General features: G+C 45.5%; 1 protein-coding gene and 1 pseudogene across 2 annotated transcripts in view; both read right to left on the bottom strand.

Moving 5' to 3' along the window:
• The window catches only part of SH3KBP1 (SH3 domain containing kinase binding protein 1), a 1,226,118-nt gene that overhangs the window by 981,307 nt on the left and 232,782 nt on the right, over nt 1–12,029 (bottom strand). The gene's annotated exons all lie outside the window — the stretch shown is intronic.
• LOC146805312 (T-cell immunomodulatory protein pseudogene) overlaps nt 5,220–12,029 on the bottom strand; it is a 32,189-nt pseudogene continuing 25,379 nt past the window's right edge.

Genomic DNA, 12,029 nt, shown 5'->3' with positions numbered 1-12,029 from the left:
AGGAACTAAGCAATGGTCAAGACATCACAGCAATAGATGGATCAGAATGGTGCCACCTGCCCCATGGACTGCATGTCAGGTTGACAATAAGAGACTGATGCAGAGTGAGAGACCCCCCAGGCCGGTGGAGAGAGTGAGAGACCCCCCCAGGCCGGTGGAGAGAAGAAGAGACCCCCAGGCCGGTGGAGAGAAGACGAGACCCCCCAGGCCGGTGGAGAGAGTGAGAGACCCCCCAGGCTGGTGGAGGGAGAAGAAGAGATCCCCCAGGCTGGTGGAGAGAGTGAGAGACCCCCCAGGCCAGTGGAGTGAGTGAGAGACCCCCCAGGCTGGTGGAGAGAGAAGAGACCCCCAGGCCGGTGGAGAGAGAAGAGACCCCCAGGCCGGTGGAGAGAGAGAGACCCCCGACCAGGAGAGAGAGACACCCTGCTGCCATGCACACGGAGCCACCCTGATGCCACTACCAATGTCTTCAGTCAGAGGATTACCTACCCTGGAAAGCTGAAAGTGTAGTGAACCGAGAGAAGAAGCCACACAACAGTGACTGAGAAATGCGAGCATTTTGCACGCCAACTTGCGGTGAATAGTCCCATCGCAGTAAAGAGAACCTGGCTGATATTTCTCAGAAAAAGTGATAGACAAGTATATACACTATTTGTGGCAAGTGACCACCGCAGCAAGAAAAGCAAGTATACAGCGCCACTGCTGCCAGAGCAGAGGCAAGGAAAAGAGGAGACGGAAGGGCGATTACCCGCCATCTGTAAAGCACCAAGGAAATTCCCAGAAGGGAGAGGGGCCCTGTGTGGCCCGAAAGCAGGAGGAGGAGAGATCGTAATCACCCCACCTGCACCAACGTCGCCCAGCAGTGAGCCAGAGATTATTCAGGGAGTGCCCCCAATACTGCCTTAAGACACTGGTGTGCAACAGTCCGGTGCAGGCGGGAGGAGAGTCCAGCACTCCGAGTTGCACGTCACCACCACTGACGCAAGAGAAGGGAGATACATACCTCCCAAGCGATCCGAAATTACAGCTGGAATACTCTGTCAAGGAGAGGAAGGGTATGGAAGGTCTTACACAACGGATCCATCAAAACTCACCTACCTCCACTGCCGTTCCTGAAATGGCTGACGCACCTGAGAAGCACAGGTGTAGAAGCGACTTGCACTGCAACACGATGCCAGTGCAGCACGATGCTACTGCAACACGATGCCTTTGCAGCATGATGCTACTGCAACACGATGCCTTTGCAGCATGATGCTACTGCAACACGATGCCATTGCAGCATGACGCTACTGCAACACGATGCCACTGCAACACGATGTCATTGCAGCAAGATGCCACTGCAACACAATGCCATTGCAGCAAGATGCCACTGCAACACGATGCCATTTGCAGCACGATGCCACTGCAACACGATGTCATTGCAGCAAGATGCCACTGCAGCAAGAAGCGACCTGCATTTACGTGGTCTGTTGACACATTCTAGAGAAGATAAGGAGTGGCGAGATATAGGACAGTGAAAGTCCTATTCCAGGAAAACGGACGACAACAAGGGAACAGTGGGAATCAACAAAAGGGGACTAGAACAAATACTCGCACGATCACCTGAGTGCACCTTCTAAGATACGACAGCCACTGGGGTGGGGTGACATCATTCTTCATAGCGACCGTCATCCACCTGTCGCCGGCTGCTTAAAGAAAAGGGCATCCCTGTTCTACTTACACAAATGCAAAATCAGAAGAGCTGCACCAAGTGTCCGACGAGTATCATGACTGCATAGATTCGCCAGTCATCCCTATTCACTGCCAGCTATCACCAGATGTGGTGCAAGTCGTCCCATGGCAGCCACTCCATCATCTGTCATGTGCATCACTGCCATCGTTGGCGCGTCAAGAACAATAACTGGAGTCCCACACCATTTGCCAGAACCAGCGACGATCCGAAAATACAGTGACCATCTGTTGAACCAGCGCATGTCCTGATCCTGGTAGCGAGAGCATGTTTCTGGCCAAGACACATCCACCCCTGAAGTTTGCACGAGTGACGAGGCAGTGGCTCCAGAGTCAGAGCCCATATGCAGTCCCGGGGCAACTCATCCAAGGGGCCTCCCAGAGCGTGAGAGATGGTCTATACTGTGCCCCACCAATGGATTCCAGGAAGTACCCAGGCCATCCAACCGAGAATCTCAACAGGTCACAGAAGGCCAAGACTGTCGTCAAAGGATCAAGCGACGCAGTCGTCTGGTGTGTTACAGTGGACTCATCTATACGCTCCTGATGCACCCATGTTGAACAATAAGATACCGATTGCCTCACAGCAAGAGTACGCTGGACCGATGAACATCACGTAGGTGGACCATCCCTCAACTGAAGCGAAGCTGGAAGGTCCGGATTTCAGCAGCATCGTGTTCATCCCCAGATATACCTGGTTAAAGTATGGACATGTGCAAAGACGTCCGGGTGCTCCCAGCTGCACCTGTCCATCGGTGTCCTGCGAACTACATCTCTGAACTGTGGGACTTCCATTATTTTAGTTGTTTTTCTCATTCCTTCACATAGGTTGGACTTTTGTTTGGTGTTTTTCGTTTTATTAAAATTTGGGAGGAATGTTGTGTCCTGCTGGACACAGTCTAGTGTTTTCTGCCAGCCACTCCCCCGAGGGCTGGCCCACACACACACCCCCTCACCCATCCAACACGGACGTCACCAGTCAGGTGACCCGGCGAATAAAGGGGCCCGAGTGCACGTGCTCGTGGCCAGTTAGCTAACGATAGCCACGGTGTCTGTGCCAGTCATTGTTCATCATGTGGGCCTAGGCCCACGACATAACAGGTGCTACCTTCACTGCGGTGTGATTATGGGTTATTTACCAGAATTTACACCTCTGTGCGCATATGGGTCAGTGTGTGGCAGTCCAATATTATGGCTGCAAGGCAACTACCTAAAGGAGGAAGCGTGCAACAGTAAGGGTCTGTATGTCAGATAAGTATGTCTTAATCTGCCACCACAAAGCACTCTACCGACTGGAGCCCTGACTGGAGCCCTGAGCCCATGCAAGGTCTACATTATCACACTCTGCCCTCACAGCAGAATTTAGAGGTACTGCAGTGACATAGCTAGGCCTTCCCAGCCTTTGCCAGCCCGCGGTGGCGTGAGAGCGGGGGGGTGGGGGTAGCTGGAGAATGATTCCAGCCTTGACCGCAGGTAAGAGCAGGAGGGAGGCCGCCACTCCCAAAACTCGTGCCGCCAAGGGCCACCCCCTCCTTGCTATGGCACTGAGGTACTGGGCTCATGGCCACACCAAAGCAGTCATTTAGCCAATACATAGTCACCCCAAACATATAAGGATGCTGGTAGGGCTATAGGTTGCCTGAAATAAAGTAGTGGTTAGACCTAAGGAAACTACACATTTTTCAGTAATGCATGACTGAGAATACTGCACGACTGAAGGCAAGGGAGGAGATATTGGATAATGTAGAGGGGAGCAAATACAAGTGCAGTGGCTTTAATTAGTATCGAAGGATCAATCTCTGCGACATGCAATGGAGAAGGTGATGCGAGAACAAATGGAGGATCACAGGCAATAGAACAGACACCGATTGAGTAAGCTTTTTTTGATGATAAACTATGGGGACGAAAGGTAAGAGCTGCAGAACATGATTCAGTATCCATTATAGCAAAATTACTTGACAGGCGTTAGCTGATCCTCTGTGCATCCATTCGGAAAAAGAGGTTTAAATGTGAGTATCAACAATTGGTGCTAATTACTGACCTAGTCCCTAAGAAACTGTTATGATAGAGAGCCTCGTTGCTGGTTACAACAGAGTTTCATAGTCTGGAGATTGTAGACATAATGAATCACCCTCCAAGCAGAGAGTTGTCTAACAGGACAAAACTTTTGCAATTTCTCAGGCTCCGGCAGGCAGCCTTCCTGGAAGATGTGAAGACCTGAGTGTGATGTGCCGACCTACCAATAAAATGGAAGTAATGGTAGTAATTTTTCCTTACTTCCGTAGGGGTAATGGATGCACCATGTCTCCCCTGAGGACCTATATCCACTCTTCCTGAGAGGGTGATGAGCCCGGAGGTGATACACCGAAGGAGTAGAAAATGGTAGAGTCTATAATTGCTTTCTGAAGTTTTTTTTGCGTTTGCCTATGTTCTTGCTCCTGATCAAGTCCAACGTCGACATCTGCAATGCTAATTTTAGTTTGGTGACACAACAAGTGCATAAACAACAGGTATTAATGTGAGTTCCTAGTCTTCCTGTCCTGTTTCTACTCAATGCCCGCTTTCTTTTCATTATCCTTTCAAAGATGGAGGATATCATCTTCACATGCCATTCAAGCCCTCTCCCTCTTTCTCTATCTGTTACTGTTATTCCACACCCTTCTTTTTTTCTATTGTGTCCATAACTTTGAGGGTACCTGTGACTTTTCCTTGTTTACTAAAAATATAGCTTCTTTTGTCATCTTTTGTCGCCGTCATGTTAATAATGTTATTCAATGCCTCCATTTTGTCTTACTTATTCAGTAATAATTTGTGTCATCCTTTCCATTTGTTCAGGGCTTGAGTACAGCACCTCCCTCCAGGACATCCGGCATATTATATCTTCCTTTTCAACATCCATTTTAAGCAATCAAATTATTCCCACTTTCCTTTATTGTGCTCTTCACTGGCTTCATATTGTTTCCTCAAATGCATTTATTTCCATTGGCCCACATTAGTTCAATCACTCTTGTCCACACTATCAACCTTCTCATTCACTCTCCTCTTCTACTCGAATATGCCTGGTCTTGAATTCTTATCACGCACCCTCGTACTTTCTCGCCTTCCTTCTCTTCTTAGAAATGCTGTATCTCTTTATTACTCTCTATCCATGTCATATTTTCTTCTGCACTAAATTTACAAATATGTTTCTCTGTTGTCTGGTGTGGGGCATGTTTCATTCCATAGTTTAATTCCCATCTCTTAGTGTTTAATCATGAGATCCCTTTATACAGGCACTCTGGAAAAGCAAAGGATTAAAGAATTCAAATACAACAAAAATAACTCAGTAGGCCCTAATGAGAATATTATTTCATAGTGGCCACTATTCTAAAGTGACTATGGGCCCAAAATATGAAGATACGGTTGCACATCGGCCGGTACTTTTTCTACACCACCTAGTTTGAGACTCCAACTTAATTGCGCCATGTGGCTGATGCATTCATGAAAATAGCTCACATAGCATCAAAAGGGAACCACTGATCTTCCTTTTCCTTCTCTCTATTAGCCGCTTTCTTTTCTTTCCAGTGCAACATGCAAATACACTCATTAGAGCTATGGGAATAAGCAGCACAGTGTTACTGGGAGTGAGGTAAAGGTTGGCATTCTAGCTTTGTGAGCAACCATGGTGATATGGAAAAACTATCAGTTGAGAATTTTGGACTATGGCTGCCAATTCTAGTCTTCTTGTAGCCATTTGCCACACAGAATAATGAATATAGACTACAATATGTTCCAGGAAGTTAGCAGTGTGGCCCAATCCAAGGATGCTGTATGGCAGCTGCAAAGCCAAGTGGGCTGACTGGCTCAATTGAAGCATCTTACATATACCCTTTCACATTCATTGTTGTTTTGCCGGATATATTGCCCGGGCTAGTTGCATGATCAGGGCAATAATTTGAACAAAAGCCACTAAGAACTGTAACCTTAACAGAACATGAGTCTGCTGCAGAGTTATTTTTTAGTGCTCTGATAGCAAAGTGTTGTCATTGAAGCCCTTTACTCAGTAGAGTGATATCCAGGATACTATCGATATAAATGTCAAAGAAGGTTGCCACCACTTCATCTTTGATTTGATTTAGTTTGTTGGACTCCCGGTACATGTTAAATACACGCCCCACACTCTTGAAGCTTGCCCAGTTGTATGGCACATCCTCCAGTTAGAAGGTTTGCCTGTTTCTTCCTGATGTGTTTTTCAGAACGGCATGCGAATCTGGAAACCCATCCATGTTGTAATCTCAAGCGTCAAGGAGCACCATCACCCAACTCAAAACCCCTAAGAATATCCTTACTCTTCAAATCAGCTGACACACTGATTCACTCTTTTGATCCTGTTTTTCTTTTAAAAGGTTTTTATTAGCATAAGTCATGATCATAGGATAGCATAATTTATAAGCGGCCAAACCAGTCGCACAATATAGAGCAATTCACATCATCATAACTTTGTGCGTTCTACAATGAAACAGATACAAACAAAAAGGAACAAGCCCACCCCTACCACCCTCTCCGGCAGCCGAAGTATGCACTACTGACCGAAACTTATGTAGAAACATAACCCTAGTGCATAAAGTTATTGATAATGGAATGTCGGATTATACGACAAAAACAAGAGATAAAGCATATTTCACCATCAAACAGTAAATAGTCTCCCCTATAAAATACTATTATACATCATATAGGAAAAACACAGTTACATGAAATGTTAGCAAATAATGATAAACGACTAGAGCGGAATATCTATGGAGGATGAACATCATCCTTGGTGAAAGATTTGAACTCCTATATTAGGAAGTCTCAAATTTGTGCAATGTGGTGCTTCCGAAGGCCCACCCTTGTGTCCCTGTGTGAATGTGTGCTCTCAGAGATAAGCCAGGAGAGCAACACTTTTTGATAGTGATATTCTAGTTAGCCAGAAGCAAAGTCAGGTCTGACTCGAAAGAGTATATCTTACACTCGCGATCAATACAATGAAAGGGAGGTGCATGACCACAGCGTATGTGCCAATTCTGCATCCAAAGCACAGTACCTGGGGCATCGTGCCTCAATATCGCAATAGATATTGTGCAGCTGTTGAGATGTCTGGCAAGCCCTATTTAATATGTCAAGTTGAATTTATTTAAATTGTGCATTATGCAAAATTTTGTGTGGGTACAAAAGACCCCTTTGCCACTCAGAGTCGTGCAAAGCCTTGCGATGTCACCCTCTCATGCACTGTATAATGTAATCCAGGAGAAGTCCTAGAGTTTTACATGGACTTTATAAAGCCCTTTTGTAGCCCTTTTTAGGTCTCGTCTGACCCAGCGCATGCGCTGGTCTGGCGAGACATTTTGTGAGGGCTCCAAAAAGTGCTACCAGGCCAGCCTAGAGCTACAGTGCATGTGCACGGGCGTCGCGCTTGACCGCGATTACTTTCACTTTCACAGCCGCTTTGATGTTTGATCGCGATCACCTTCACGGCCGCACGGCCGCTTTGATGTTCTCCGTGAGGCTTCAATAGATTGCAGCAGTTAAAACAAGCATTGGCATAGCCAATAGGTCTCGCTTTTGGGACGTTATAAGTGTTTTGTTATGCAACTGTTGCATGGCTAAACACTTATAAGGTCCCAAAGGCGAGACCTATTGGCTATGCCAATGCTTATTTAATTGAGCTCCATCGCCTCCTTAGTGTATGACATCTGTATGACTGTATGTGCCTGAGGTTCAGGGGACCTAATACTGAATAATGTACAGAGTGTACATTTAAGATATCCATAGATGAGAAACTGACCCGGGGTCAAGTTGTGCTTTGAAACCAAAGTTGGGAAATTGAGTAATGCAGAGTCTAAGAACAGGTCACTGACCGTAAATAATTCTAAATCGGAACAGTAACAAATATGCTGAAGGCGTAGCAACCAGTGCGTGTGGGGATGCCCAAAAGAGGTATGACTGATGCATAAAAGGACTGAATCTTTGTTAGCCTGCGGCCCACTGCAAGCAAAACAAGGCAATCATAATTAAGGTTGATGTGAAGGACAAAGGACATCAATCAACATTGAAATTCGTTCATAAGGTTTCCAGTGGATAAACCAATTTAAGCAACATTATGACCAGATAGCCAACAAGATACCCATTGAAGTTGTGACACTAAAACGTAGCTCTCAAGATCTGGGAGGACCAGGCCTTCTGCCTCCACTGGTAGTTTCAAGGCGGAAAGAGCAACTCTGTGTCAATCAACCACCCAGATCAATTCACCAACCCTCCTTAAAGAAGGAACGAGGGAGAAGGACAGGCAAGGTATTGACATAATATAGAAAACGAAGAAGCACTAACATCTTAACCAGCACCTCGCGTCCTATAATTTTTCAAGACAGCGAGGTACAAAAATCGCTGGGCCTAGATTACTATCACTTAAGTCTTGAGCTGAATGAAAAATGTTGGTCCCTTAATCTTGCTACATTAATCTCCCATCAAGAACATGCAAATGATGTAAAGGAGAAGCAGCAATGAGAGGAAAAATACAGGACTTCGACCAATAAACCTTTAGGCCGGAAATCCAAGCAAATTCATCCAACATGTGTCTAATGTCAGCAAGATCTGCAGTAAAGTCCCAAACATAAATAAGGAAATCACTGGTGTACAGAGACACCTGTTTTTTTTTTAAAAACTGGCTTGTGTTTAACTGATTCTCACAGCTTTTTGCAACAAATATCTAACAGCTTTTTAGATGTGTTTAATTTTGCACTAGGGATTTTATTTTTAGCCTTCATTTTTGGAAAGATGCTCTCTCTCATATGAAAGAGCTACCATGTATTATAAGGAATAAACTACACCCTGCCATGCATGATAAGGATGTTCCAAGTCACCTCGGACTTCCAAAACCTTATCAAGGAACCTGGCCTTCAGCCTTGTCTCTCTATATGGTCATGGAACTTCTCTGTGACCTGCAATACCCTTATAATGTATGTCAGGGTGCATTAGCCCATATATAACACATGGGATTCTGCAACCCCACTATAAAAACCTGTCTATAATTTCTTTATAATAGGTGACTTGTGACGCACCAAGTCGCCTATTATAAAGAAATGACGCTGCCTAATATCTTCTTGCAACAAAAAACTCACAGCTTTTTTGATGCGTGTAAGTTTGCACTAGAGATTATATTTTTATACTTCATATTTGCAAACATGCTCTCACTTTTATATAAAAAAGCTACATACCAAGGAATTAAGTGGTTTGTATGAAAGGTGATGATGTGGGCAGGTATTATAAGGGATAAAGTACCCCCTGCTGTGCATGATATGGATATTGCAAGTCACCTTGAATTTCCAAACATTATAAAGGAAGTCATTGGTGAGTTCCACTATCCTTATAATGTAAAGCAGGGGGTAATGTATGCCATTCATCATACTACGCTTGTTATCTTGAAGTACTCCACTAATGTCAATTCAAATTTCGGTTTGTAATACGGAACCTTCTGACCTGCTAGGAATATCAGTTTATTCTTTTTTTGCACAATGAACATGTCCATCTGTTTATCTGCACTGCAGTCCCTAAGGGGCCCCACTGCCCCATAGAACTCAGTCCCGAAGAGTACCCTAGTGGCAAGTAGCAGTGAGAGTTATGCAGCTAAAGCTCCCAGGAGAAGCAGGAGGAAAGTGATGGAGAAGCACGCCATATTTGCACACAGTATGTGGCAGAGGTGCAGGGGCGTAACACAGGCCCCCGCATCCACCGCGGTGCGGGGGGTGGTCCCAAGCTCCAGGGGGCCTCTTCCACACAGTACTCCGTCCTGAGAGCTCCTGATTGAGCTCAGAGGGGGCCCCTCCACTTACGTTGCAGGGGGGCCCCTTCAAGTTTCGTTAAGCCACTGCAGAGGTGCTCTGTGAGTGGGTGAGAATACATCACAATGCGAACTCTGGTGACTCATGAGGCGCCAGGGGAGCATGGCAGTGACAGCACAGACCAAGCTCCCGTCACTGCTATCACCAATGCAGGTGGATTGATGCATTTGCAAAAAATGCCCATTCACAGAGAGTCTAAAAAATTCCTATCACATTAATATTTATGAGACTAGGGTTCGTATGCAACCTTAAATGGGCATGATTTGCTTTAAAAACAAGCATTGGCAATGTCAATAGCTCTGCCTTATGAACAAAAAGTTCTTTTTTGTCATTGATGGATTAAGGCACTCAGTATGTCATCATACATGCACTCTGTCACTCATCTTTGCACTCACGCATGCATCCACTGGCTCATTCTTGTACTGACCCTCTGACTCACCTACAGTAAAAGAAACACACAAAAATAAATTAAAAGAACACAAGCAGAGAAAAGAAAACCTACCACCACCTAAACACAGTGGACATATGCTTGCAATAACAAAATGAAACATAACAGCGAGTGTCTGTCTTACAGTGAAATTGTACATACTCTATTGTGGTTTTAAAGCTCCTGATTGACCACAATATTTAGAACCAATGTATTGCCCATCATGCCATGGTAAAGCATGACGCACTATGGGCAACAGCATTCCATGATGGTCACCTGGTTTAAATAAAGTGGCCAGGAGGGATATTACACATTGCGGCTAAAATGAGCAGCAGGCTAGAAGCCGGTAGAACTGCCGGCGGAGCTGCCAAGAATGTGGAGAAATCTGCAGTAGCACATTCCAGACAAGGAGTGGGAGGTGGACATTAGAGGGGGTGATTTCCCTTGTAATCTTGTGAGAGCCAACAAAGATTCATTGGTGATCATTCTCAAACTGAAGTCAGACCCTTACCTACCTTGGAAATGGTTGGAAATTATCCTGGCAGTAGCTCCTCTTCCAGAATGGGAAAGGGAACAAACCACCCCTTTATTTCTTGGGGGTGTAAGGATAAGGCTTAATCCATGGGTAAAAATGTTTTTTTCCAGTGGGGACAAAAAATAAAAATTAACAGCGAGATCAGTAGTCCCCACGCTCGATAGTGTAAATTGCAAGAAATACCTGCTGAGGGAGCTCGGGTCTTCCTCCATCCCCCTCCCTCACCACCCGCCTGAAGAAAGTAAGTTTGTGTAGAGTATTCCCATTTTTACTAGTACTTTTGGAACACTGCGCTTTCATTGTCATGTGCCATTAGTAATGGCATAGGCGCTGGGCGTAGGGGTGCTGGAGATCCTGCAGCACCCCCAAAATAACCATGCTGGAGTTCAGAAGGTGAAAGGAATGAAGAGGACTTCACATTTTTAGGTCGAGGACTATCCGGTCTGCCGAAGGCAGAACCGGAAGTCGGAGATTTAATGTTTCCTAGAGTGGCTATTTAGCCCGCCTCTCTTTTTGCTTCTCCTCCATTGGCTGGCTTCCTAAACGGAGGCAAGCCATTGGAGGAGAGAGCCGTTCCTCCAAATAGGCTCCGTCTTTTTCAGATTCGGGGGCGTGTTCCTTGCTGTCCTTTCCACTTTTTAGCCACACCCTTTTTCGAACAGCAGGAACACGCCCCCGAATCCGAAAAAGTTTCGGAGCTTCCATCTGCCATTTTTTTGCTGTTGTCTGGCCGTGAGGATCTTCTTGCTGTTGTGCAGGAGTAAGGTAAGCCATCTTGTTTGTAATCGTATTCTATATTGTTAACACTCGTTTATCCTGCTTGAGAACGAATTACAATTACCAACTTAACAGCGACAGTTCGCCCGAAGTGTTGGTTTTTCTTACATGGGCGGTTGCACGAATGAGACAAAAACGCAGCGTTTGTCGGTAACCCCCATTCGACACGGCGGTGGATCGCTCCAGTACAGTGGTGCCAATGGCATCGCAGGGTATATATCTTACATGAATTAGAGTATTACAACTGAATTATAAACCCATGATCTCAAACAGATACGCTTTCTGGGACTCTCTTATGCGCAAACATCTCTACCAAGGGCACGCGCTGCAGCCGTTTTGTAAAAATCGCAGAAACTTCGCCCACTTTCCTAACCTCGGGACTGGAGCCTGAGCATAATGTAGTTTTACCATAACTATGCTGACTGTTTAAAAAGGCCCGGTTGCATAGACTCCACTCTGCTGCGCCTACGCCTTTTGTGACGAGGGTAGGCGCAGCACATTCAGGCGGCGTCGGAGGAAGCGATAGTCTCTCTGCCTTACCTGAAGACCAGATGTGCTCAGAAAATAAAAAGGGACACTTTTAATCAAACAGTGTTGCAGAAACATGCAAAGAATGCATCGACAAGGCGAAAGAAACCGAATAAAAAAGACTCAATTCACATAATACTTTTAATATACAAAAAACTCCAAACGAAAAGAATGATGT

This window comes from Triturus cristatus, chromosome 8 (genome assembly GCF_964204655.1).
Source record: "Triturus cristatus chromosome 8, aTriCri1.1, whole genome shotgun sequence".
Lineage (NCBI taxonomy): Eukaryota > Metazoa > Chordata > Amphibia > Caudata > Salamandridae > Triturus > Triturus cristatus.
Note: the sequence above shows the minus strand (reverse complement) of the source record. Positions and strands in the feature narration are given on the sequence as shown.